The sequence below is a fragment of the Rhinoderma darwinii genome, chromosome 5 (assembly GCF_050947455.1).
Source record: "Rhinoderma darwinii isolate aRhiDar2 chromosome 5, aRhiDar2.hap1, whole genome shotgun sequence".
Lineage (NCBI taxonomy): Eukaryota > Metazoa > Chordata > Amphibia > Anura > Rhinodermatidae > Rhinoderma > Rhinoderma darwinii.
Window position 1 is genome coordinate 153,391,842 of NC_134691.1, and position 27,775 is coordinate 153,419,616.

Sequence of the window (27,775 nt, forward strand, 5' to 3'; positions counted from 1 at the left end):
ATTCACACGACCGGGTCGTTCCCGAGCCCGAGTGTCGGCCGGTAAAATTGGCCATTTTGCCCGGCCGGTTTGCATAAAGTTATGCATCCGTGCCGGGCCGGGCAGATCCGGACAGTGACATCAGCGGCAGCTCCTGAAGGGGAATCCCCATGTGTTCGGGGATTCCGCTTCAGGAGTTTCCCCTGATGTCACTGCCCAGATATGGACAGAGACATCAAGCGCTCTGTCCAGGAGCGGAATCCCCGAAAACACGGGGATTCCGCTCCTTCAAGGAGCTAAAGTGCGGCTAGCACATAGCAGAGCGGGGAGATACCTCCCTGCTCTGCTATAGTGGCGTCGCTGCAGTAGTAGCAGCCGCAGCATCAGCAGCTGCTGCTACTAGCGGCGCCATCGAAGGTGTCGCCGGGCCAGGGTGCTTTTAACAAGCAGGGGAAGGGAGCCAGCGCAGCGCTCCCTCCACCTGCTGTACACCCCGGCCCTGCAACACAGTGTACAGCGATGCCATTCGTCAGAATGGCATCAACTCCTCCTCCTCACATGCACTCTGCGCTGTGAGGAGGAGGAGATAGAGCGCAAGCGCCGAGAAACCCGGCCATCACTCGGAACACATTCCGGTGATGGCCGTGTAATACCCGGCCCCACTTCTATGGGAGCCGGGCGGCCGGGTGCCCGGGCAAAGATAGAGCATGTCCTATTTTTTGAAGGCCGGATTTCCCGGCCGTCAAAAAATCGGTCGTGTGAATAGCCCCATTAGGGGTCTATCATTCCTAATGCAGCCGGGTGCCGGACGATTTATGAACGGCCGGCACCCGGCCGGGAAACCCTGCCGTGTGAATGAGGCCTTAGATATCAGGGACGTGTTCCAGTTCACAATTTATTGGCTGTCTGAATGCAGACCTGACCTCAATACCTCACAAAGAGCTAGACTACACATATAGTGGGGAGGGGAAGGATACAATATACAATCCTCGTATAAGACTATGACCATACTCTGAACAAAAATCTTGACAAAGGAACCAATACCCTATATCTAATTGACACTTATATGTTAGGTATGTCAGTATATGTCTTTATAAGTTAATGTGTGATGTTCCACGTTTTAACAGCTTAATAAAAGCTAAGTTTTATATTTACTCCTTCTGTACCTTTATAATATAATCCTAACTGGAAGGAATAATGGGAACCAGTCCGTAGATTACTAACTGGGAACTTCACATATGTATGGACCAAATAGAAAAATAATAACATATATACTTATCTATCCCCGTTCCCACAACGGGTGAAGGATCCTTTGCCTCCTCTGCACTGTGCTCAGTGTGCTGTGAGCGGCTCAGCAAAGGCAGGCGTGATGTAGTGACGTCATCACGCCTGTCTGCACCGAGTCACTCACATCGCACAGACCGGAGGAGGAGAAGGATCCTCCACCCGGCAGGGGAACGGGGATAGGTAAGTATGTATGTTATTATTTTTCTATTAGGTCCATATATATGGGGGCATTATACTGTGTATGGGAGCGAGATGGGGGCATTATACTGTGTATGGGAGGGGGGGCATTATAGCTACGCCACTAATTACTCACATCTCTTTCCTCAGTCTTCTGGCTGTGGGCGGAGCTAACTGACGGTTGGGGTGTGGGCGAAGCTCTTTGTGAGCTTCGGACACCACGTCCTTCTTGGTTATATAATAGATATATATATATCCCCTTCCCGACATCCGCCATATATATGGGGGGGAACGTGGAATGGGGTAACATGGAGCGGGCTCACAGGCTGAGCCCTCTCTATAGAACAAGCGTATCGGCTGGGTGTTACAGCCGTCACTTCGGCGCGATCCCGCTCATTTAACCTGTTAAATGCCACAGTAAATAGCGACTGCAGCGTTTAAATGACTAAAAACAAGGGGGCGACCCCCCATAACTTTCCAACGGCCCCCCATGACACAATTTCTGGGGGGCCGTTGGTTGGCATGGCAGGCTGGGGTCCTGATGAAGGCCCCCAGGTCCACCATCTTATAGGAGACTGTCAGTATCAGGATATACTGCAATACATTAGTATTGCAGTATATCGTACAAGCGATCTAATGATCGAAGGTTCAAGTCCCCTAGGGGGACAAGTAAAGTACAGTAAAATAACTTTTTTAATAAATAAAAAAAATAAAAATAAGTTTAAAAAACCCCCGTTTTCCCCTCAAGCACAATTGTAAAAATAAATAAAAAATGAACATAACTGCTATCGATGCATCCGTAAAAGTCTGAACTATTACAATATATCATTATAAAGTCCGCACGGTGAACGCCATAAAAAAGAAAAATGAAAACACCAGAATCGCTATTTTTTGGCCACTTCATCTCTCACAAAAAATGGAATTAAAAGTGATAAACAAGTCTCATGTACCCCAATATGGTACCAATAGAAACCACATCTCGCCCCGCAAAAAATAAGCCCTCACACCGCTCAATCGACGGAAAAATAAAAAAGTTCTGCCTGTCAGAATGTGGCGACAAAACTCAAATTTGCAGCTTTTCCGCCGCAAAAAACGCAACTTCTGCCATTTGTTGCGGGTTTTACCTATCCATTGAATTCATTAGGGACAACTTGCATGTACGCAGAATGTACATGTATGCTCAGCATGTACGCAGCGTGTGGATGAGATTTGTTCAAATCTCATCCACTTTGCTGCTACTGTATTATGCTGCAGATTTTTCACCAAAAATGACATTGCGAAAAATTCAAAATATTTACGCTACGTATGAACTTACCCCTTTGGTATAAAAAGGGGTGATTCCTTTTTTGGATGTTAACAATAAAAAATAATGCTTAGATTTTGTATTTCTATAGAAGCAACATTATTACCCAGCATTCTATAATACATTACAGATAACCATGACACACATTCATAACAATGCTATATTACACAAGGGCTTTATCTGCGATTTTTCGTTTTAACACAAAAGAGTAAGATCGCCGATTACAACTGGCCAGAGACTTCATATCTTACTCAGATTTTCTGACAGGAGAGATGCAGGGTTCTCTATTGTTACATGCTCCATTAAAAAATATGAGAATTTCTTTAGAACGGCTGGTTAGTGTAGTAAAAAAAATATACCTATCATTCCAAAATAAATACTCTATAGGCATCTGTGGATGCCTATTAGATGGGGTACAACTTGTATTTTTAGGTCTTTTTCCTTCCCTCTGCAGACCTTTAAAAAAAAACATTTTTCTCCCCCATACCTATTGAGTGGGTGGGCTCTTCCTGGTGCGATGGCTTCAGACAATCAGAGAAAATTAGGAGAAATCCCACAGCTCACCTTTTGTAGCAGAGTCTTGCTGCTTGTTGCTCCCGGATCTCCGTGTCGGCACATGGTGTAGAGAACAAACAGGAGAACAAGGGAAAAATCCAGCGCCAAAACGATAAAGAGAATTGCTAAAAAGGAAACACAGTTCGAATTTTATTTAGAAAAGTATTAAAAAATGAGAAAAATTTTCCAAGTGCGAGGTTGGATAAAGAGAATGCATGCTGCCTACGCGTTTCAGACGACCGCAGCGTCCTTAATCATGGCTTGTTTTTTCCCCTGTTCTCCAATCAGAAAATCAGATATCTCCCCACATATGTTTCCTCTGGATTATTCAGACGAACGATGAAACCGTCTGAGTGACAGAGGTTTTTTGTAACGTCCGTCACACGGCTGCATGTATTTCTATGGGGCTATTCACACGGCCGTTCAAGGATCCCTCAATAGTCAATCCGTGAAAACGGGACCCGCACAAGTGAAAATTTCTGAACATTTACAGAGATCTCTCAGACAAGAAAATGGAAACTACAGGTTGCTGGAAGGCAAAGAAGATTCACCCCAATAAGTTATATTACAAAGTTACAAAGTTTTATGTATTGACGTATACAACCATAACAATAGGCATGCTATACTATTTTTAAACTGTTGGATAAATTGTATTAAAAATGAAACAGCATTTTGTGTGATGACTACATGGATCTACTCCATTTAGATAAGGAAGAGATATTTTAGGACAGAAAAACGCGATAACCACAGAAGGCTATGAATAATTGTGTCTCGTATAGTGTATATTTTTCTCCACATGTCCAAAATGAAGGTATTAGGAAAAGATCGTTGTCTGTGAGAAGCTCGGATTCAGAATATACTATACCTGCGTAGCATTCCACCCTAGACATATCCAGCCAACTGGTAGCAATATTATGCATATAAAACATGACCTTTTCTATCAGTAATCCTCTCTCTCACAGGAGGGTATTACCAGGGAAGCTGATTCTCTGGTGTTCAGGTAATGTTCTTTTCTAAAAGGATTATTTGTCAATTAGTAAGAGTTACTGGAGCACGAAAAATGGTTCTGTAGACAACAGCAGGACGAGGGAGGCCGATGTCAGGCTAAGTTCATACAACTCACAGAGCAGGGCGGCCTGAACTCTGAACTGTGCCTCACAAATGGTCTTTATTATTTGATCAAATTTCAGCACCAGTATATAATAAAAGACATTTATAAAAGTGAAGCTCATTTGAACAGACTTGAAATATTATATTAGGGAATTGCATAAATAGAAATGCCCTAGTATCTTTTACTAGCCTGATAGTCTCATTTGTACACCTTGCAAGCGCTTCCTACAGAAAGCTCATCAGCAGATCATGAGAGGCGATGTCTGCAGTGAATTCAGGGAGCACAGGCTGTAATAAATGGCAACCAGTATTCTCCAGACAGCAGCTGCAAGGCAAGTGCAAGGAATTTTACATTTCCCACACTTGGTGATCTCATTTACAAAACTATATTACGGAATTGTACGTTATACTATTCCCAAACTAGAGCTTTACCATATTGACATACCGCTATATATAAAATAGCTTCGGACTTCCAAAAATCTTCTATATCATGGCATGTTCCAACAAACGCTAGATTATGCAGGTATTCTAGAAGCATTGCTGCTAGGGAAGAATTTGGTGACTTATGGCGGCAACATGCAGATGCACATGATGTGCCTTCGCATCCGTAATACCAGCAGAGGCATAAGCTTTCTTCAGAATTGTCTCATGTCAAACTGTCGAGGCTCCATAGGGGTCTGAATACTTTCAAAATAGTAAAGAAAAGGTATTATGATATCATTAGGAGTTATAATGTTTTCATCCTGTCATCTTCCAGCTCATATCTTAGCTTTGTCCTATTTTATATGTGCGATTGAGTTTGAAGAAAAACTGGACCAACGGCGCTGCTTGAACAGAGATAATCCACGACCATTCCAGTGGGTGAAGTAAATAACACCGTACCGGCGTCTTCCTCAGGCCAATACAGACTGTGAAAAACACTAGAAACAGGAGTCATGCACTATTGTAATACAATTTGCCAATGGCATAGAAAAATAATTTTTATTAGACAATACAAAATACATAGAGTTAAAAAAGACTACAAATCTGAAGACTGTACACCTCCCAAGTGATGAGGATGAACCTAAAGGAACCGCTCCTTGTGTGGCAGTTGCAGGAGGGAAGAGCTTAACTAGCAGATAGCAAATACTAACTAGGACTAAGGCAGAGAATACAAAAAAGTAGTACTCGGTATAAAAGTTAGAGTATGCAAATGTAAGTAAGTACCAGCATACATACAGCCAGAGTCACAAAAGTAAACGAAGGTAAATATTGTGAATGGATTCCAAACTGAGCAAAACAGTATGTGCTCTCAAAGAATCCTCACAAAAATAGACAAAGTCTTCCCAGAATATTATCGCCACAAGAAAGGAGCAGGTAAATATGTACAGCACAGCATAGAGTGTTACTAACCCATATGGTTCCTGTAGTTCAGTATCTTCCAGAGTATAGAGAGACCCCGACGCGCGTTTCGCGTGGATGGCTTTTTCAAAAGGGGTATACTAACTTCAACTAAAACCTTCCACTTTAAATATGCTTGAGCAACCCGATCAGCTGTTAGGATTTGACCAATGGGATCTCCCCGGCCGTGCCTGTCAGGCTAAGACACCGCGAGACTCACGCACCTGAGAGCCGAGCTCCCACTGCGCACGCGCGGCTCCGGAAACCACGCATGCGCAGAAGAGAACAAACGGCAGACAGAGCTAAAGCCAGCGGTGACGCGCCTGACAGGCAGGGCCGGTACAAACACTCATAGAATGAGACACCCAGGGTAAGTTCCAAATTGAAACAGATTTTAATGCTCCGGAAAGATAAATAAAATAAATAAAAGATACTCTGTTATATACATTTCTAGTGGGACAAAAATTAAGGAAGACTATGTAATATATCAAAAACCCCCGGAGGGGGGAAGGGAATAGTGACAAGTGACAACCATAAACGCAGTGATAAACAAATACAATATAGAAATCAAATAAATAAATAAACATTTATCATTTCATATAAATAAATTAATAAGCTGAAAGTGCACAGAAATAAATCCCTAATAAACTAACATAATAATGTTATGTTAACAGCATACGATGCTGAAAAACAACAACAGTGAAAGACGCCCCCACCGCGAGGAGGGGGATATATTGTAACTGACTAAACAGTGACATTATATATTTACTCCAGAAAATATATCAATCCTACGACATTTGAATAGAACATACATAATGTGATTATTTGTAATAACAGTGAATAAAAAATAAAAAATAAAAAATAAAAATAAAATAAAAAAAATAAAAAAATAAATAAAATAGTGAAGAATAAATAAAAAACGTTATTATAAAGTGTAATAGAATGTCCCAAAGCGTATAGAGACGTCTAATACGACTCCAAACAGATCCGTACAACAAAGATTGGAGTCCCGCAACACTCTTGACAGATGCCTCAAATATCGATCTCAGGTCAGTATAAATGTATATGATCAGACACGGCAAAAGTGGAAGACTAGAAGAGGAAAAATTAAAAATTAATAGACATACAGTATAAACACACAAAATTTAAAAAATGGTAGGAGAATTATAGGAAGGACGCAAAGCTAAGTGTCTCATTCAGACCAACAGGGGCCATTGTTCCAAGGGTGATAATCCACTTGCACTCCCTCTGAGCTAACAATTTCTTGACGTCCCCACCTCTGATACCACAGATCACCCTGTCTATCCCCCATGCTTTAAATGATTTTGGATCACCTGCATGATAGGTTTTAAAATGTTTGGGGATTGTTTTGAGCAGTGTGAGATCTTCAATATCCCTAGCAGCGACTATGTCGCGCACATGTTCTCTAATTCTGATCCGTAATTGTCTGGATGTCAGACCAATATATACCTTCGAGCAGCCGCATGTAGCATAATATATGACATTCGTTGTGCTGCAAGATATATAGTGACGGATCTTAAACTCTCTATTCTCAGTCATAGAGGAAAAAATAGATGTACGGACCATATTTGTGCACGCCACACAGTCGCCGCATGGGTAACAACCTTGTCTAGGGTTTCTTGATGAAAATACATTAAGTTCTTTTGGCACGTAGTGACTTTTCACCAGCATGTCTTTTAAATTCATACTTCTACGTGCCGTCATTTGTGGTTTTAGAGATAATTTATCGACAAAAGCGGGTTCTGAATGCAGAATTGGCCAATGTTTTTCCAGCACCACTCTCATCGCTTGCCATTGGTTGTTATATGTGGTAATATAGCGGATGTTATTATCTTCACTCTTATTAATGGTATTCTTAATTGGTGGGTGCAGAATGGAATTACGATCTGTAGTTTTTGCCCTTCTGTAGCCCTTCTTAATACTTCTGTGGCTATATCCCCTGTCTCGGAATCTCTCCTCTAAATCTCTTGATTGCCTCTCAAAGTTACCGTCTGAAGAGCAGATGCGCCTCATTCTCAAGAATTGGCCAATAGGGACGGCCCCAATCGTGGACTGGCTGTGGGCAGAGGTGGCATGTAACAAGGAATTGACGGATGTCTTCTTTCGAAACACATCAGTCTGAAGACATCCCATGCTATCCACCTCAATACTGATGTCCAAAAACTCAACCCGATGTTTATCAAAAACATAGGTCAATTTAATGTTCAAATCATTAGTATTAAGACCCTGCATAAAATGTATGAGCTCAGTCTCCGTCCCCTGCCAAAAAAAGAGGACATCATCTATATAGCGCATCCAGCACTGCACATGGTCAGCGGCGCGCGCGCCGTCACCAAGGAAAACCTGCCTCTCCCAAAGACCGAGAAACAGGTTTGCATATGACGGCGCGCACGCCGCACCCATGGCAGTGCCTCGCTTCTGTAAATAAAATACGTCCTTAAAAACAAAAAAATTATGCATCAGGACGTATTCCAGTAGTTCCACAACCAGTTCACAGGTAGGGCCGTCCCAATTGCTCATCCCCAGAAAGAGGCGCACAGCATCAATCCCATCAGCATGTCGAATGCTGGTGTACAGCGATTCAATGTCAGCTGTAACTAGAAAAGTATCCGCATCAAGGGCAAATTAAATTTTGTGTGTTTATACTGTATGTCTATTAATTTTTAATTTTTCCTCTTCTAGTCTTCCACTTTTGCCGTGTCTGATCATATACATTTATACTGACCTGAGATCGATATTTGAGGCATCTGTCAAGAGTGTTGCGGGACTCCAATCTTTGTTGTACGGATCTGTTTGGAGTCGTATTAGACGTCTCTATACGCTTTGGGACATTCTATTACACTTTATAATAACGTTTTTTATTTATTCTTCACTATTTTATTTATTTTTTTATTTTTTTTATTTTATTTTTATTTTTTATTTTTTATTTTTTATTCACTGTTATTACAAATAATCACATTATGTATGTTCTATTCAAATGTCGTAGGATTGATATATTTTCTGGAGTAAATATATAATGTCACTGTTTAGTCAGTTACAATATATCCCCCTCCTCGCGGTGGGGGCGTCTTTCACTGTTGTTGTTTTTCAGCATCGTATGCTGTTAACATAACATTATTATGTTAGTTTATTAGGGATTTATTTCTGTGCACTTTCAGCTTATTAATTTATTTATATGAAATGATAAATGTTTATTTATTTATTTGATTTCTATATTGTATTTGTTTATCACTGCGTTTATGGTTGTCACTTGTCACTATTCCCTTCCCCCCTCCGGGGGTTTTTGATATATTACATAGTCTTCCTTAATTTTTGTCCCACTAGAAATGTATATAACAGAGTATCTTTTATTTATTTTATTTATCTTTCCGGAGCATTAAAATCTGTTTCAATTTGGAACTTACCCTGGGTGTCTCATTCTATGAGTGTTTGTACCGGCCCTGCCTGTCAGGCGCGTCACCGCTGGCTTTAGCTCTGTCTGCCGTTTGTTCTCTTCTGCGCATGCGTGGTTTCCGGAGCCGCGCGTGCGCAGTGGGAGCTCGGCTCTCAGGTGCGTGAGTCTCGCGGTGTCTTAGCCTGACAGGCACGGCCGGGGAGATCCCATTGGTCAAATCCTAACAGCTGATCGGGTTGCTCAAGCATATTTAAAGTGGAAGGTTTTAGTTGAAGTTAGTATACCCCTTTTGAAAAAGCCATCCACGCGAAACGCGCGTCGGGGTCTCTCTATACTCTGGAAGATACTGAACTACAGGAACCATATGGGTTAGTAACACTCTATGCTGTGCTGTACATATTTACCTGCTCCTTTCTTGTGGCGATAATATTCTGGGAAGACTTTGTCTATTTTTGTGAGGATTCTTTGAGAGCACATACTGTTTTGCTCAGTTTGGAATCCATTCACAATATTTACCTTCGTTTACTTTTGTGACTCTGGCTGTATGTATGCTGGTACTTACTTACATTTGCATACTCTAACTTTTATACCGAGTACTACTTTTTTGTATTCTCTGCCTTAGTCCTAGTTAGTATTTGCTATCTGCTAGTTAAGCTCTTCCCTCCTGCAACTGCCACACAAGGAGCGGTTCCTTTAGGTTCATCCTCATCACTTGGGAGGTGTACAGTCTTCAGATTTGTAGTCTTTTTTAACTCTATGTATTTTGTATTGTCTAATAAAAATTATTTTTCTATGCCATTGGCAAATTGTATTACAATAGTGCATGACTCCTGTTTCTAGTGTTTTTCATAATTATCTTGGAGTTTCTATTCTGACAAAGGGAGGTTTAAATCCGCACATGCTGGTGACCTAGCCCTCATAACCATTTTCCTGTTGAGACATATGTTTATCAATACAGACTGTGCGGTTCCTGCCTCATTTATACACCAAAGCAAGGAAAAAGACCGCCAGAAAAAGAATAGGTCAAAGGTCACAAAACCAAGAATAAAACAGCATCAGGACAAATTTAAAAAAACTTATAAATTAGCATCAGGCGGTCTTTTTCCTTGCTTTGGTGTATAAATGAGGCAGGAACCGCACAGTCTGTATTGGCCTGAGGAAGACACCGGTACGGTGTCGAAACGCGTAGCCTGTATACAATAAATTCTTTATTTACTTCACCCACTGGAATGGTCGTGGATTATCTCTCTTCAAGCAGCGCCGTTGGTCCCGTTTTTCTTCAAACTCAATCGCACCTACATTTGACAGCAAACTTGCTTTGACTGTGATGTGGACCTGGCTGCAGCTTTCCAAGCCCTACTGACACCTTAAGGTGTCCATCACCCGAGGTGAGCGGAATCATCGCATTCAACAATTTTCTGATAACATATCAGATTCTCATTTGTGGCGCCGTGTCTCCTTTTCCAATTCATCTATTTTATATGTGGAATGCAGAGAGGTGGACATTGCAAAGAAACTCAGTTGTATACATACCACTGTTTCCAAGGACTGGCATAAACGGGGGAGGGGGGGCGTAACCAGGTCTATTTGGGTAGCATTCATACAGTCATATAGTCGGGTCAGGGCTTCAACTGGAGTGTCCGTTTCAATACTAGTTGTAGCTATTACCAGAGCCCAACCGCAGATTTATCATTTTACTTTTTCCTTGGTGAGTTGTATCATGCTGCTGCTGCTGACAGACGAGTTAGTGGGCTTTAATGCCAGGAGGAAAGGTTAAAAAGCAGAGTGGCAGAAATGTAGGGAGGGCCAATTATTCTGTTTACTCCAACAAATTTGACACATTTTATCCTGGGCAAAATGCATTGTGTATGTGTGACTCTGTGTATATATATATATATATATATATATATATATATATATATATATATATATATATATACACACATATATATATATATATATATATATATATATATATATATACAATATTTTTTTCTCTCTACTTTCTATCTGTTTATCAGATAGGTAGATAGATAGATAGATAGATAGATAGATAGATAGATAGATAGATAGATAGATAGATAGATAGATAGATAGATAGATAGACAGAGACAGACAGACAGACAGATAGATAGATAGATAGATAGATAGATAGATAGATAGATAGATAGATAGATAGATAGATAGATAGATAGATAGATAGATAGATAGATAGATAGATAGATAGATTTGCCTTCCAGTAAGAACAGCGTGTCTTGATGTAAGACTATAAAAAGTAAAATAAAGTAACTAAATGAAAGTCCTGTTAAATCAAGCACAGGTTGCAAGGCATAACATGAATGAAATCCTTTACTGTTTTATTTACCTGATAGGTCAATTCTGATTGGTTTGAAGCATATTTTGTCATGGGTTAATGGAGGCAGTTACAAAATATGGGTGTCAGGCTTACAATAATATTTTGTTTTTTGCTATGAACTTTTATAAATTTACGGATAAAATATTTGAGCAGATTAGGTATTAAGTCAGCCTAATGTAGCATGAAAATTGCAGTGTTTGCTCCAGCGACTAGCGCTACAGCAATGACCCATTTTACTTTGCCTTCACATTTCTCTTATTCCATTTCAATTTTTGTTCCTCCAACCTGAGAATACAACCTTTAACTACAAGCTGTGAGATTTTAAGATGAATGCATTTTTATTTTAGTAACTAAATAGTTGGTTTAACTTCTTATAATAATAGGTTAGGAAATAGGTTTTATATGTTTCTTTATTATTCTTACTCTTAGAATCTTTTGCAGGGGTAGGGGCATTCTGAGAGAAAGAGTATATAGTGTATGCACAGAAGGCACAATAGGCAAAATGTTTGAAGATTTCTAAAAAAGCTAAATACAAAATAAAAAAATAAATAAAATGTGCAACACTCTTCTAAATGATTAAGAGATGCTCCACAAAACAATTGGGGGTCATAGTCCAGCAAGTAACAACTGAATGTAACAGTGGTGTGCGGAATGTCTATAGGTGCAGACAGTGCCGCACCAGCCATGAGGTGAGGTGAGCCGACAGCCTCAGGCGGCGCCACCTACTCGAAAATGGGGGGGGGGCATTTTCAGCCAGGGACGGACTGGACCAGGGGAGGGGGCATGCAGACTAAGCAGACGTGCCGCATGATGGGCACGTCTGTAACACTCCTCCTCCTCTCTGACGCTGTACGCAGCACGCGCCGCCAGAGAGGAGCATGTCTGCAGGAAGAGCGGTCGAGCGAAGAGGAGAAGTGACGAGACACACAAGGTATGTTCCTGCCTTAACTCAGACGGCCGAAGCTGCTGGGACCGGAACCCGGGAGTATACTGCAAGGGGGGTCTGGGCATTTTACTGACAGCCAAGGGCTCTATGGGGCTGGAATAATCCACCCCATAGAGCCCTCACATCACTATAATGGAAGAATAGGGGGATGCAGGGGGGGCACATGCTCTCCTCTCTCCAACATGCTCTCCTCTCTCCAACTCTTGCTGTGATACTGTCCGTAGCTGATTGGACAGTGTCACAGCGATGTTACATGCCCCCTTGCCAATTACCTCCCCATTGACAGTTCAGGGGGTTATTTAAATATCGGGCGCCAAATATTACGGCACCGATATCTAAATAGCGAAGGAAGCTAGAAAAAAAATGTAAAGTCCCCCAGAGTTTGTGCAGCCCTGCCCATTACATGCTGCACTCAGCTGCACATTTATGGGGAGGTGAAAGGTTCTCTTTAAAGAAAAGGTGTTATAATTTTTCTTTATTTTATATGTTTTAATCAATGGGCCTATTTTTTCTAATTATTTGAATATGTTCCCTAAAGTAAATATTTATTCATGTTTGTACTTCTGTGGGGGCAGCCATCTTTATTTTTATTTTTCATACTGCTTATTTTTGTTTTGCAGTATCCGCTGGACCATTTGGACTACTTCGCTGATTTAAGCTTTTTTTTTAAATAAAATTGTTAAAGTGGATTGTGTGGAAGAGTTGTTATTTCAATAAAATAAATTTTTTTATGTCTCTGTTTTTTAATACTTCATTACCGCCTTAGTAATGGCAGCTGTCTGATTGAGAGCATCCATTACTAAGAAGGGGCTTAGTGTTAGCCAGTAAAAAGGCTATCACTAACCCCTGTTATTACCCCGGTACCGACCGCCACCAGGAGTACTGGGAAGAGCTGGGTACGATCCAGCACCCGACGGTCTGAAGTGAAGGCTGGTAATATCAGGCTGGGAATGCCCAAAAACCGTGGCCCTTCCCACCCTGGTAATGCTAGGCTGCTGCTGCTTTATTGTATCTGGCTGGTTATGAAAAATGGAGGGGATCTCACGTAATTTTTTTCAATGATTTATTTTTTTTTTTCAATTATGTGGGGTTCCCGCTATTTTTCATAACCAGCCAGATACAATAAAGAATATATACCACCGGCGGGCACCGCATGAATATTGCCACATACCCTGTAAACCACAGTATGAAACTCAAAGCACCAAATGGGTATGTACATAAGGCAAAAAAAAGTACTATGGGATAACTATATAAGTAACAAACAAATATATTTATGTAAAGTTAATACACCACATAAATAATAAAAACATTTAAAATTAGCATAGAAATGCTAAACAAGAATCTCTGGGAGGGGGCAAACAATAGAAACCCCCACTCACTCACCTAGACCCCTCAAACAGCGTTCTATATATGAGACATGTAGCAAAAAAATTTTGCATCAAACCAACATATCCTGGTCCTGAACCATGAGGGAAAAAGGGGATTGTAAGCAGCTGCAGCCTATCATTACCAGGGTGGGAAGGGCCAAGGTTTTTGTCCCTTCCCAGCCTGATATTCGCAGCTTGCAGCTGCCCTGCTCCCTTACCGTCGCTTCAGATAGTCGGGTACTGGATCGTACTCCCCTCGCGGCAGTGAGAACCGGGGTAATAATAGTGGTTAGTGATAGCCTTTTTACTGGCTAACACTAAGCCCCTTATTAGTAATGGACGCTCCCAAAACAGACAGCAGCCATTACTAAGGCCATAATAAAGTATTAACAAAAAACAGACATAAGAAAAAAATTTTTTTATTGAAATCCAAACTCCTCCATGCAACCCTCTTTCACCATTTTTTCATTTTTTATTTTTTTTTAAAAAGTAGATCATCGAAGTAGTCCAATGAATCTACGACGTAGTCCAAACGGTCCACCGGAACCTACCAAAAAAAAGTTAGCAGTATAAAAATTTTAAAAACTTAAATTTCCCACAATAGAAACTAGAGGTCAAGGAAAAATAATTCCCCTTCATGTAACTCTGCTTCCTGTCAACTGAAAAGTCATCCGCCAGAGGGAAAAAAAAATTTATCCATGGCGGAGTACAAGAAAGTTGAATTCCCAGGCCAGCCAACTCCTGGCCATTGGCTCCATGCTCCGCCATTTGCTCTTGTAGGCCACAGCCTGGTTTAGACCTGAGGCCTACAAGAGATCGGGAGCATGCTTATGACGTCAACTGCCCGGCACAATGACGTCACTGTATCACGCTGTCCGCGCCGGGCCACTGAATTCAGTTAAAATTCATAAGTCTATTAGGTAATAAAAAGGGGGCATAAAAAAGTGGCATACAAAAGGGGGCATCCTTATTGTGGCGGCATTTTTACTGAGTGGGGGTATAAAGAGGCAAAATTACTGTGGGGGCATTATTACTGAGTGTGGCAGAAAAAGTGGCATTAGTACTGAATGGGGGCATAAAAGGCCGCATTACTACTGAGTGGAGACATTATTTCTGTGGGGACATAAAGGGGGTATTAGTACTGAGTGGGAATTGTATTACTGGGTGAGGGCCCCTCTATCACTGAGTAAGGTATAAAGGGGACACTAACACTGTGTAGGGGAACAAAAGTAGCACTTACTGTGTGGGGCCTTTGGGGGAACAAAAGGGTGGGTGTACTATTACTGTGTGGGGCACCTAGTATAGTATGTATAGGGAGTTTGTGTAGAAGTAGGGAATAGTCAGGGAGTGCGCTAGAAAAGCAAGAAGCCAAATATATCTGTCTCATATTCTGCATGGCTTAGGAAATCATGTCCGGGAGAAGTTGTCATTGCGGTCTTGGCTGGATGAAGAAAAAAGGTGAAAGTGAGCGACTTCAATATGAGAAGACGTCACCTGTGAGTCACTCAATATAACTATACTGTAATCACTTATATGGTCTGCAGATTTCCTGTGTATAACTGGCATTTACCTCTATATGGTCACTGTATGGTGGTAATATTGGTCTATATATTGTGTGTTTTATTCACTAACAGTATCTTGTGTTTTTTTTGACACTGTGTTGTAGTAATATGTGATCTTGGTTTTTTCACCATCAATATGGGGGTATTATTCAGTCACTATATGGTTATGGTGTGGCGGTATTAATCAGTAACAGTATGGGGGTATTATTCAGTCACTATGTGGTTATGGTGTGGTGGTATTAATCAGCAACAGTATGTGTGTAATGACGGGGTAGGGAGACAGACAGGTGAGCCCTAATCTACTCGCCACTCAGTCCCTGCCTACTTGCACGGCCCGTCCTAGGCGACGGCGTACAACTGGGCGACGGTCCCTACGCTCAATATGTGCACAACAGACAAACAGACAAGGGTACACAGAAGCTAAGGGAAATGGGGCAGTTGCCCACGGCAAGACCGTGAGCAACAAGAGTAGTGAACGAGCCGAGTCAAACCAGGAGTGTACGAGGTACCAAACGCAGAGCAGGAGCGTAGTCAGTAAAGCCAGGATCAAAATTAAGCAAGGTCAATAATGATAGAAGGAGCAACAGAGCCAGGAAACAGGAAAGAATCACAGGCAGAGACAAGCAGGAAATGAAGGTATAAATAGACCGAGGGCGGGAGCTAGAACCGTCTGGCCAGGCTGTGATAGGTTCTCCCACTCCTGAGCCTACCAGCCTGAGTGGTCGCAGATCGAGTCACTCTATCAGACTTAGGAGCAGGTGCAGACTGATTAACCACGGGCGTCGACACAGAAGCTGTGTCTGGCAGATCCTTTACAATGGGGGTATTATTCAGTCAAGAGAAGAGATTGATCCAGCGCTGAATTGATTTAAAAGGGAAAAGCACGTCCCATGTTTATTGTAGAAAAAATTAAAATTGGAAAGGAGACGCAGTCCCAAGGCAAAGGTAGGAGATGTATGGGTAAATACCCAAAGCCTACGCGTTTCGAACGCGGTCTGCGTTCTAAGTCATGGCAGGATTATTCAGTCACTCTGTGGTTATAGTGTGGCGGGATTATTCAGTAACAGTATGCAGGTATTATTCCGTCACTATGTGGTAGTAATATGTTCTCATGGAGTGGAGGTATTATTCATTAACACTATGGTGGTATTATTCAGACACTATGTGGTGGTAATATGCAGTCATGGTGTGGAAGTATTATTAAGCCACTATGTGGTTATGGTGTGGGGGTATTATTCAGTAACAGTATGGGGTATTATTGGTAATGTTGGTTTTACAATCTATGTAAATTACTGTGGTGTGGGCTGTGGGGAAGTGTGAGTGTGGCAGCAGATAATCAGGCTAAGAAACAATCTGCAGAGTGGCATGTGATCTACTTTGACATGAAGGTGATACTTACGTGTGGGATGTGGGCCCTTAACTTGTGTACAGCCCAAGGCCTAAAATCATATTAATCCATCGCCGGCATCAAGCCAGCACAAGCAGACCACAACAATACAGTAGGTAGAGAAAAGAAACCAGCCCAGGACGTGCCGCTTCAAAACAGCGCTAAGCGCGATCCGTCCTGGACTGGCCTGAATGTAATTGCAGAGAGTGACGCCGCAAATGAGACTGGCTGCCAAGGAGAGATATGGGGCTTGCAGTGCAGACTGTACTATTTGCAGTGCACTGATTGGTAGTAAGAAGAATTCTTTAAATCTTTTCTATAATTCAAACAGCACTTTAACAAATAAAAATCAAATGTTTTCCTATTTAATTTTTTTTTATATATTAGGTGTTTGTTGTGTAAAGCTAGTAATGAGAAAACTCAGATAGATTTGGGGGGGGGGGTGGCGCCTTTTTATAGTTCGCCTCAGGCAGCCGAGGGGCTAGGTTCACCCCTGGGTGCAGACAAAACGAGCAGTTTTGTCTGAAGTCCAACAACAACACGCAGTCAAGTCTCCAATGGGCCCATGATTCTTAATCAAGATCAGTGAGGACAGGGGAACGGTGGTCTAATGAATACAGATTAGTTTGGCAACATGTTGTTGGAATAGTCAAACTTAAAGGAACAGTGTCATCACAAATTATTTTTTTATATGTTAAAGATGTTAGTGCTTTATTAAAAACGTTTATATTTATTTGTGTGTTTGTGTTTTACTTTTTCTTATTTTTACACTTTTTCTTCCCTATGGGGGCTGCCATTTTTTGTTCCATTTCTGTATGTGTCGATTAATGACACATACAGACATGGAATACGGCAGCCACAGTCCCATAGGGACTGCGAACGGCTCCCGTCCCATTCACTTCTGTGTACGGCGTCTGTGTGGGAACTGCGCATGCGCCGCTCCCACACAGTCCAATTTGAAATTGGCGTCGTCCGGCGCCATTTTCCTGTGGACCGGAAGTCGCGGCCGGACAGTAATATTACTACTTCCGGTCGCGGCTTCCGGACTTGTGCACTTGGACCAGCGGCAGCAGACGGAGCGGACGGGCCGGGGGGAGCCGCGGCGGCAGGAGCAGGTAAGAGATTTCAATGTATGTTCGTGTTTGTGTGTGTTTACTACTGTATGTAAACCTACTACACTGTGTGTTAGCTCAAAAAATGGCGACACACAGTGTAGGAGGTTACACCGTTCAAACCCCTCGTTTATCCCGGCACTAGCCAGGATAAAGGAGGGGGGGGGGATGCTGAGAGCTCACTAGAGCGAGGGCTTTTTACCCAATTTTGCAATGCTGCAATTTTGGGAATAGCTCCATCTAGTGACCAGAAATGGGAAATATTATAAATTAGAATTAATTTATAATATTTCCTGACTCGTGAAAAAAAAAAAAAAAAATTGAACAATGTTTAATCACCCACACACTAAATGTTTAATTAAAAAAAAACAACATGTTTTTCTGGCAACACATTCCCTTTAATGAGTCCATGGACCCATCATGTGTGGACTCTACGTTTTAAGGTGGTGATTGTGAAGTGATTTAAGAAATGTTCTTCTAACATTTAGGAGGTTTCCTAAAATAAATGTAGGTCATCTCTGAAGTGGAAAGATTACGTTAATATTTCTGATCAGGTGATTATGTCTACTATTGATTAAGTCTCCGAAAGATACTATGATCACTACAGTGCATCATGGCTCAAGGGCTGTATCATCTTGTTCAGCTTATTTTGCTTTAGTATCCTTCATATCTCACAGATATCAACACCACTGACCAATGAACGAGACTTGGCTTAACCCTTTAACGACCGATGACGAAAATGAACGTCATGGTCGGGTGCTAGTTCCCGCACCAGGACGTTCATTTCCGTCAGTATTTCAAACTGTCACTCTGTGTAAACACAGAGTGACAAGCACGCGCTGACAGCTGTCCCTGACAGCTGACACATCAGTCTTGCCGGTCGGCAATTAACCCCTTAAGTGCGGCGACGGATTTGCCATGTACAGAAGCCTCGGAGGAACAGCCTCCAGCCGGTCCTCCGAGGCTTCCTGTCAGTGTGACAGTTGCGTCACAATGACAGTTAGAGTACATTACACTACGTAGGTAGTGTAATGTGTTCTAGCAGCGATCAAAGCTGCAAGTCTAAATGTCCCCTAGTGGGACAAGTAAAAAAAAGTTATACTTTTTTTTTTAAAAAAGTGTAAAAATAAAAGTTAGAAGTTATATAAACACAAAATGCTTTTTTTTTCCTATAATAAGACTTTTATTATAGAAAAAAATGAACACGTTAAAAAATTACACATATTTGGTATCACCGCATTCGTAACGACCCCAACTATAAAACTATAATGTTATTTTTCCCGCACGATGAACACCCCAAAAAAATCAATAAGAAACTACGACAGAATCGCAAATTTTTTGGTCACCACCGCTCCCAAAATAAAGAATAAAAAGTGATCAAAAAGTCGCATGTACCCAAAAATAGTACCAATAAAAACTTCAATCCGTCCTGCAAAAAACAAGCCCTTACACAGCTTTTTTGACTAAAAAATAAAAAAATTATGGGTCTCAGAATATGGTGACACAGAAAATATTTTTTTTTATAAATAAGTGATTTTATGGTGCAAACGCTAAAAAAAAGAAAACCTAAAAAACGGTGTCAGAATTCCTGTTTTTTGATCAGGATTGCAAAAAAATTGAATAAAAAGTGATAAAAAAAAAAAAATCGAATGTTCCCCAAAATGGTACCAATGAAAACGACAGATTGTCCCGCAACAAATAAGCCCTCACACGGCTCCGGTGGTGAAAAAAGAAAAAAGTTCTGGCTTTCAGAATATGGCGATGCAAAATGTGCATAGTGTTCCAAAAACGGATAAGATCGGGCGCCATTTATCAGCACCGGCCACACATCTATGAATTATTATTTATTTACCGCATTATTATACCCTCTTATTATGCCCTGATGTACTCTGCCCAGCTTACATATGCCCCCTTATTATAAACTGAAATACCAGCAATACCCCAAACAAAACTACTACCAAGCAAAATCTGCGCTCCAAAAGCAAAATGGCGCTCCCTCCCTTCTGAGCCACACATATGGCATCGCCATACCCGAGAGAACCCGTTTTATGAGGAATTTGTCTTCTGTGGCACAAACTGGGCACAACATATTATGCACTATAATTTTCACTTTGAACCATCCGCTGGGCACTAACCAATTTGCGCACTATGACTTAATTGCCCGTCATGGTGCGGCAGTTGATGTATGGAGCCGGCTCATGTGCTGAGCCTGCTCCATACGCTGCGGGTGTCAGCTGTGTATTACAGCTGACACCCGGGACTAACGGACAGGAACAGCGATCGCTCTGTTACAGAAGCCTGCAAGAATAACAATATACTGCAATACATTGGTATTGCAGTGTATTGTACCAGTGATCCAATGATCGCTGGATCAAGTCCCCTAAGGGGATTAATAAAATATGTAGAAGAATTAAAGTTATTAGTAGTGGAAATTTATTTATTTTTTTAAAAGTAAAAAAAAACAACACCTTTTTCCATTTTTCTTCTAAAGTAATGTAAAAAAATGAACAAAATTGGTATCGCTACGTCCGTAAAAGTCCGAACTATTACAATATACCATTATTTAATTTGCACAGTGAACACCTTAAAAACAATTAATAATTGAAACCGCCAAAATCTCTGGTTTTTTTTGTCACCTTAGCTCTAAAACAAAAATGTAATACAACTTTTTAATCACTTTTTAAGTACCAAAAAATGGTACCAATAAAAACTGCAGCTCCTCCCGCAAGAAATAAGCCCTCACACCACTCTATTGATGGAAAAATAAAAATGTTATGGCTCTTGGAAGGTGGGGAGTGAAAATCCAAAATAAGAAAGCAAAAAATGGATCAGTTCTGAAAGGGTTAATTCATTTCTAATGAAAAAAACGTATGACCACATGTTGGGTATTTCCGTACTCAGGAGAAATTGCTTTATAAAAAATAGTTGTTTTTTTCCTCCTTTATCCCTTGTGAAAATGATAAAATTCAACACTTTAGTGGAAAAAATTTTGATATTCATTTTCGCGCCCTAATTCTAATAAACTCTGCAATAGACTCGTGGGGTCTAAATGCTCACTATACCCCTAGAAAAATTCCTTGAAGGTTTTTCCAAAATGGGGTCACTTTTGGTGTTTTTCCACTGTTTTGGTCCCTCCAGTGCATTGCAAATCCGACATGGCACCGAAAACCATTCCAGCAAAATCAGAAATCCAAATGGCGCTTCTTCCCTTCTGAGCCCTGCTGTGGGTCCAAACAGCAGTTTATTACCACATATGGGGTATTGTCGTAATCGGGAGACATTGCTTTACAAATGTTGGGGTGCATTTTCTTCGTTATTCCTTGTAAATATTAAAAATTTCTATGTTGTTTCAGAAAAAAAGTACATTTTAATTTTTACAGACTAATTCCAATATATTTAGCGAAAAACCTGTGTGGTCAAAATGCTAACTATACCCCTAGATAAATACCTTAAGGGGTCTAGTTTTCGAAATGGGGTAGTTTATGGGGAGTTTCTATCGTTCTGGAAGCTCAAAGCTTCTCCAAATGTACAGTGTGGCCTAAAACATTTTCAAGCAAAATATGAGTCCTGAAAGCCTCCAGGTGCTCCCTTCCTTTGGGGCCCTGCCGTGTGTCCAAACAACACATTAGGGCCACAATGTGGGTATTTTTGAAAACAGGAGAAACAGGGTGATAGATTTTGTGGTGTGTTTTCTTCATTTTCATGGTCGCTTTACAAAGAAATCGGTCTTCAAACTGATACTTTTATGAAAAAAAGTGAAATGATTATTTTTTTCACCTGCTATGTATTAAATTTAGCAAAAAACTGTGGGGTCAAAATACTTACTATACCCCTAGATAAATACCTTAAGGGGTCTAGTTTTCTAAATGGGGTCATTTGTGGGGGTTTCCATCACTCTGAGACCTATAAGCCTCTGAAAACCTGGCTTGGTGCAGGAAAACAAAATGTACTTCAAAATTTATAAAATTATTATTAAATTTGTAAGTCCTCTAAATTGCTGAAAATGTATTTTATTTTTTCAAAAGTGCTGCCAAAATAGAGTAAAGAGATGAAAATATATATTTAATAAAAAAATTGTACAGTATGTGTGTACATATGTGACATATTGCAGTTAAAAATAGGGAAAAATTTTAATTTTTACAAAATTTCTTCCATTTTTTTATTTATTTCCGCAAATTCTATCAGTCTACTTTCACCACTAAAATAAAGTACAACATGTGACGAAAAAACAATGTTAGAATTATTTGAATATTCAAAACTTTCACAGAGTTATTCTCTGATAAAGTCAGACATACTAGATTTGACAAATCTGGCTTGGTCATTAAGGTCCAAACAGGCCCGATCATTAAGGGGTTAAGTGCTCTATAATTTGCATCGGCCGCATAATGTTATAGTGCACAAATATCCTAAAGAAACTACTATAGTAAATGACAAATTACCTCCGTGAAACATACTAATATCAAAAGCCATCATCCAATTATTATAACAGGACAAGACAGAATACATTTATATTCCTTACAGAAATCAAAAGTATTTTCATACATATATATATATATATATATATATAAATATATATATATATGTATATATATATGTATGTATATATATAAAAATTTATATATATATATATATATATATATAAAAATATATATATATATGTATTAGAGTCTAGTCGAAATGCATTATTCCTAATAAAATGTAGAATTACAAAAAAATCTCTACAGATGCATAAACTCATGTTCACTCCGAATGAAATGATGTAGGTAGCAATATGATTCTCTTAGTAGTAGTGTGGAGTGTAAGGGTATGTGCACACACACTAATTACGTCCGTAATTGACGGACGTATTTCGGCCGCAAGTACCGGACGGAACACAGTGCAGGGAGCCGGGCTCCTAGCATCATACTTATGTACGATGCTAGGAGTCCCTGCCTCGCTGCAGGACAACTGTCCCGTACTGTAATCATGTTTTCAGTACGGGACAGTTGTCCTGCAGCGAGGCAGGGACTCCTAGCATCGTACATAAGTATGATGCTAGGAGCCCGGCTCGCTACACTGTGTTCGGTCCGGTACTTGCGGCCGAAATACGTCCGTCAATTACGGACGTAATTAGTGTGTGTGCACATACCCTAAAGGTCAATTGTACCTATGTTAAGCAGAGGTCCCCATACCACCTTCAGGTGGCATTAGAGGTACAGTTTTCTTCCTTTCTGGAGGACAGCTATTTTGCATAATGTAATCATGTGAGATTAATTATTCATAATTCCTCATTTTCTACATAGGAGTAAGTAAATGCATAATATTTTAAGTAAATGTTCCTTCTCCTAGATCCTGTAATAGGCAATAAAGGAAAAAAATTAATAGAGGTGAGAGATAGAACTTAAGCCTTGACTCTTCAGTTTTTGCCCTGAGTTTTCAATGAGGTTTTGATGATGCATTATCCAATTCAGTGACACACTTTTGTGACATGGTCATCAGTTATGTGGTGGTGACAGTGCTATAGATAAAAAAAAAATCATTAAAAGATGACATACTTTACATAATTCTATATTTTATGTATATATTTCAACCAACCATTTGTAGAATCCTGTTAAAATAAAACACAAGAACATTTTCTAGGAGGCGTTCCAATTATATAGGATGTGGACATGCGTCTATATATGTGTTACATCCATGGCCGGGGTCGCCGTCCTAACTCACTCCCGATCCCAGCCATGGACATCTCTCTGCTCGGTGTCCTCCTCCCCCTGGCAGACGCCGGCACTTTCTTCTGGGTCCTCGTGGTGTTTCCCGCAGGGCGCGCGAGCCCGCGTGTGCACGGCCTTAAAGGGCCAGTACGCGTCCAGCTGTCAAAAATCAATTATCAGCCCAAATGGCTGCTGGACTATAAAAAGGGGCTCTGCCCACTGGTTCCTTGCCTGAGCGTTATTATATACCCTAGTTTGTCTTGCTAAAGGTCTCCCAGTGTTTTCTAGTTCCCAGTGTTACCCGTTCCTGCTGCCTGTAACCTGCTTCCCGTACTATCGTTACCTGCTGTGAAAGCCAAGTCATGTCTTCCGCTGCATCCGCGGCGTCACCTGCTGAGAAAGCCAAGTCGCGTCTTCCCGCTGCATCCGCGGCGTCACCTGCTGTGAAAGCCAAGTCGTGTCTTCCCGCTGCATCCGCGGCGTCACCTGCTGTGAAAGCCAAGTCGTGTTCCTGCCACTGTCTACATTGCCTCAGGTACCCATTCAGAACTATAGACATTGTTTTGTACCTTGTTGGCCAGCTGCTACCCCGCTACGCGGTACGGCCCAGTGGGTCCACACCCCGCGTCATGACAATATGTGACTTGTTCAACTGTACATTTTTACTTCTGATAAAGTATAGGACACTAATATTTCTGTATAGTGTGCAATCCCATAACATGTCGGGTCAAAAATAAAACGTCTAAACAAAGCTCAGGCCCAAATAAAAGTCATGGGGGACCAAGTCATTGTCACTGGGTGCATAGAAGACAACATATTGCATATAGGTTGTGATGAATTCAAGCTGTTTGCTATAAACCTAATATGAACTTTGAAAAGGAAGTGAATATTGTAAAGCACAAAAACAAGTAAATTATTTAAAAGATGGAAAATCTTAACTTGCAGGTAAAGGTCAGGCCTGGGTTACAATAGTGTATCAGAGGCACGCTTGAGCCTTTTGTGCCCGGTCTTATTTGGTGTTGGCAGCTAAGCTTGTATTGAAGCACGGAGCTAAAACAAGACTATTCAGACAAGTGGAACATGATCTGATAAGCCTGGAAATTACTTTGCCCATTCAACCATACAGAATTACTTGCTTGCCAATGCCCTTTCATCACATTTGATTTAAATATGAACTTCTCGGGGAGAAGTGTAAAATTGGTAGAGAATAACTTTCCAAATTTTGCAGTTCCATATACATATTCATAACTAATATTAAATTAAATTAGAATATGACAGATTCCACTCAGTACTAGAGCTTGAATCCCTTTTACACATATTTGGCTGTTTTGGTTATTCTTTTTTTCTACCATGTAAAATAAATTTAAATTAGTGTTTTTTTGCAGCAATAATGAATTTTTAGCTCTAAATAAACTCTGAATTCATAAAGCTGTGAAATAATAATAATAATAATAATAAAGAACGCGCTATTGATTATTCGATCATTCATCCATACATCACAGATTATTCAATGCTATAGTCAGTCAATATACATTGTCATTGGCTGTTGCTAGATGTCGACGTGCTACATTGCATCCTATTGTGGCCTATAGTGTAAGAATTGCATTACATTTGTCAGTTTAATTTGCACAATGCAAGGCATGAAGCATGGCAGGAAAGAACTCTAGCTTTATCATGCATAATCTATATAAAATGACAAAATATATTCCTTATTCTAGCCACTTGGTAAGAAAATAATAACTGCATTACCCAAAGAAGTTACGTAGTGTTTGCTTATTTAGGATAACATATCTTATATATTCTTCTTGTACAATTTGAATATCAATTATATTCCATTAATACTGAAACGAAATCCAACTTTGCCAGATTATTTAATATAATCTAAACCTATTAATCTAAAAATAAGCATCTTTCTATATACCTTCTGTTTTCTGTAGTGCAGCGTTTTGTAGTTATGCCCTCATCTGTAGCGCATCTTATTGATGTAGTTGTGCTGATCATTTCTATGGAAACGACCACCACCGCCGTTTCCTTCATTCTGTCGCTCCTGCGCACTTCTCCCTATTCTCCTCTCTCTTCTATAACTTGAGCGTGCGCACGGCACACTTTCTTGCCGACACTTCATCCTCCCCCTTCTCTTCACATTATTTCTTCTAGACATTCTTCACATTATTTCTTACCATCATTGAAGCGCTCAGTGGAAACGTTATTGAAGACTGCGATATTGCTATCACAGGAGAAGAACAGTAGTCTCGGGAGCGCACACATACACCAAGCAGCGTTGTGATTTTATTACAACGCCGCTTGGTGGTGAACACTGATATAAACAAATATATTGAGTAAAAAAAGAAGAACATCTATAATGTAGTATGCACAATTTTAGCACACATGTTGCTGTCTCAAATACCATCACATTGTGGACGTAGATACTTGCCATTACAATTGTCATACCAACATACATACTTGCCAACAGTCCTGATTTTTAGGTGGAACAATCCTGTGAACTGAATAGCAAAATTGGTGGAGCTAATGTAAATTTGAGAGAGAAGTGAGTATTTCCAAGCATTTTGGGGGCGTTCCCAGGTACAATGGGTTGGGGCTTAAATGTACCGATTTTGGTGATTTAAATGTTGGTAAGTATGAATATAGCACAGAAAATCTTGGCAAAACATCAAAAAGTTATTAACAAATACTAGCACGCTCACAAGCAAACCTATGGCAACTATAACAAACAAATTATTTCATTATCTTTATTCCCCATTATAGTGGTAAATGGGGGTGAAATTATTATGAACCAATAGAATTGCTTATCTGACCTCCGATCCCACATCCTAAACTGTACTTCTTTAAGCTACCAAAGACCTCAGTGTGTGAATTATATAACATAAAGAATACCTAAAGCCTAAGTTTTTTTGCCAAAACAACATTTGACTTATGTGACAGATACATCATGCCATATAACATGACTGCAGTAATTCATATGGCATCCAAATCCAAATGATGTCCTCCTTTCTGCATAGGGCAATCAAATGACATCACTCCTTTCTGCATAGGTCAATCAAATGACATCACTTCCTGTCTCAGTGACTACAGAATCTTGTCTCTTAAAATAGAAAACTGTTGTGGTCACTTACAATAATTCAAATAGGGACCTATAGAGAAGAGGGTAGGGAGGCTGCTACATAATGCCAGAAGCATTTATAGAAGATTCTGGTTTGGAAGGACATGTGATTCAGCTAGAGAATGGAATGCACATTAATAGAAAGATGATGTTGTGAACAGAGCTGGGGGTTTTGTTGGATTTACAAAGGGGAGTTTTTGTGGCAGAATTAGACATTAATTGAAATTGCATTTCAGTTATTACACAAGGGTTATCCCATAGACATATAAATTGCTGTAGAAGTCATAGGTAAAAATATTTTTACTCTACCGTAAGGTCAAAAATCAAAATGACATGATAAAACCCTAACCCTTTCCACAAAACCAAGTTATACATCTCCCATAGGAATCATTATAGCTGGACAATTCAACTCTCCCTCATATTGTTTTACTGGATGATCCATATGTTTTAAGAATAGATAAGATGGCATCCCACACGTAACATGTTCTCTGTAAAATGGGCTAAATAGAAACGTGCTCCCAGCAAAATGTAAAAACTATAAAACAGGGATATTTTTTTTTCTTTTTCCCATTTCATTGATATATGCAAAGTCAATGGAACATGTTAATATCAGTGTATTCTCCATTTCCCATAATACATTGCAGCAAGAGGCTCAGGTGAGAGGTTACCTACATTTATAATGTCAGCTAGCGAGCCTGCCGAGCTAAAGGTAAATGGTAATTTTGTCATTAACATGCCTGACCTCTCTGCCCTTGTCATATCTCATGGGAGGCATTCGTGAGAGCTTACCTGTCAAGATGCAAACACAAAAAGGTCAATGTGCACAGAAATCTTTAAGATCTTACAACTGAATCACTGACTGCCTTTATTACAACTACTTAAATAAATGGATCCAGCGGCCAGAGCAAGGAAAATATGTATTAAAATGATTTACTATGGGGTTCCGACCTGCTTTGCATTCTGCTGCCATGACTGGCATAACTCTTTGTTAAATCATCCATATCATTATATGCAGTGTTGAGCGCCAATGA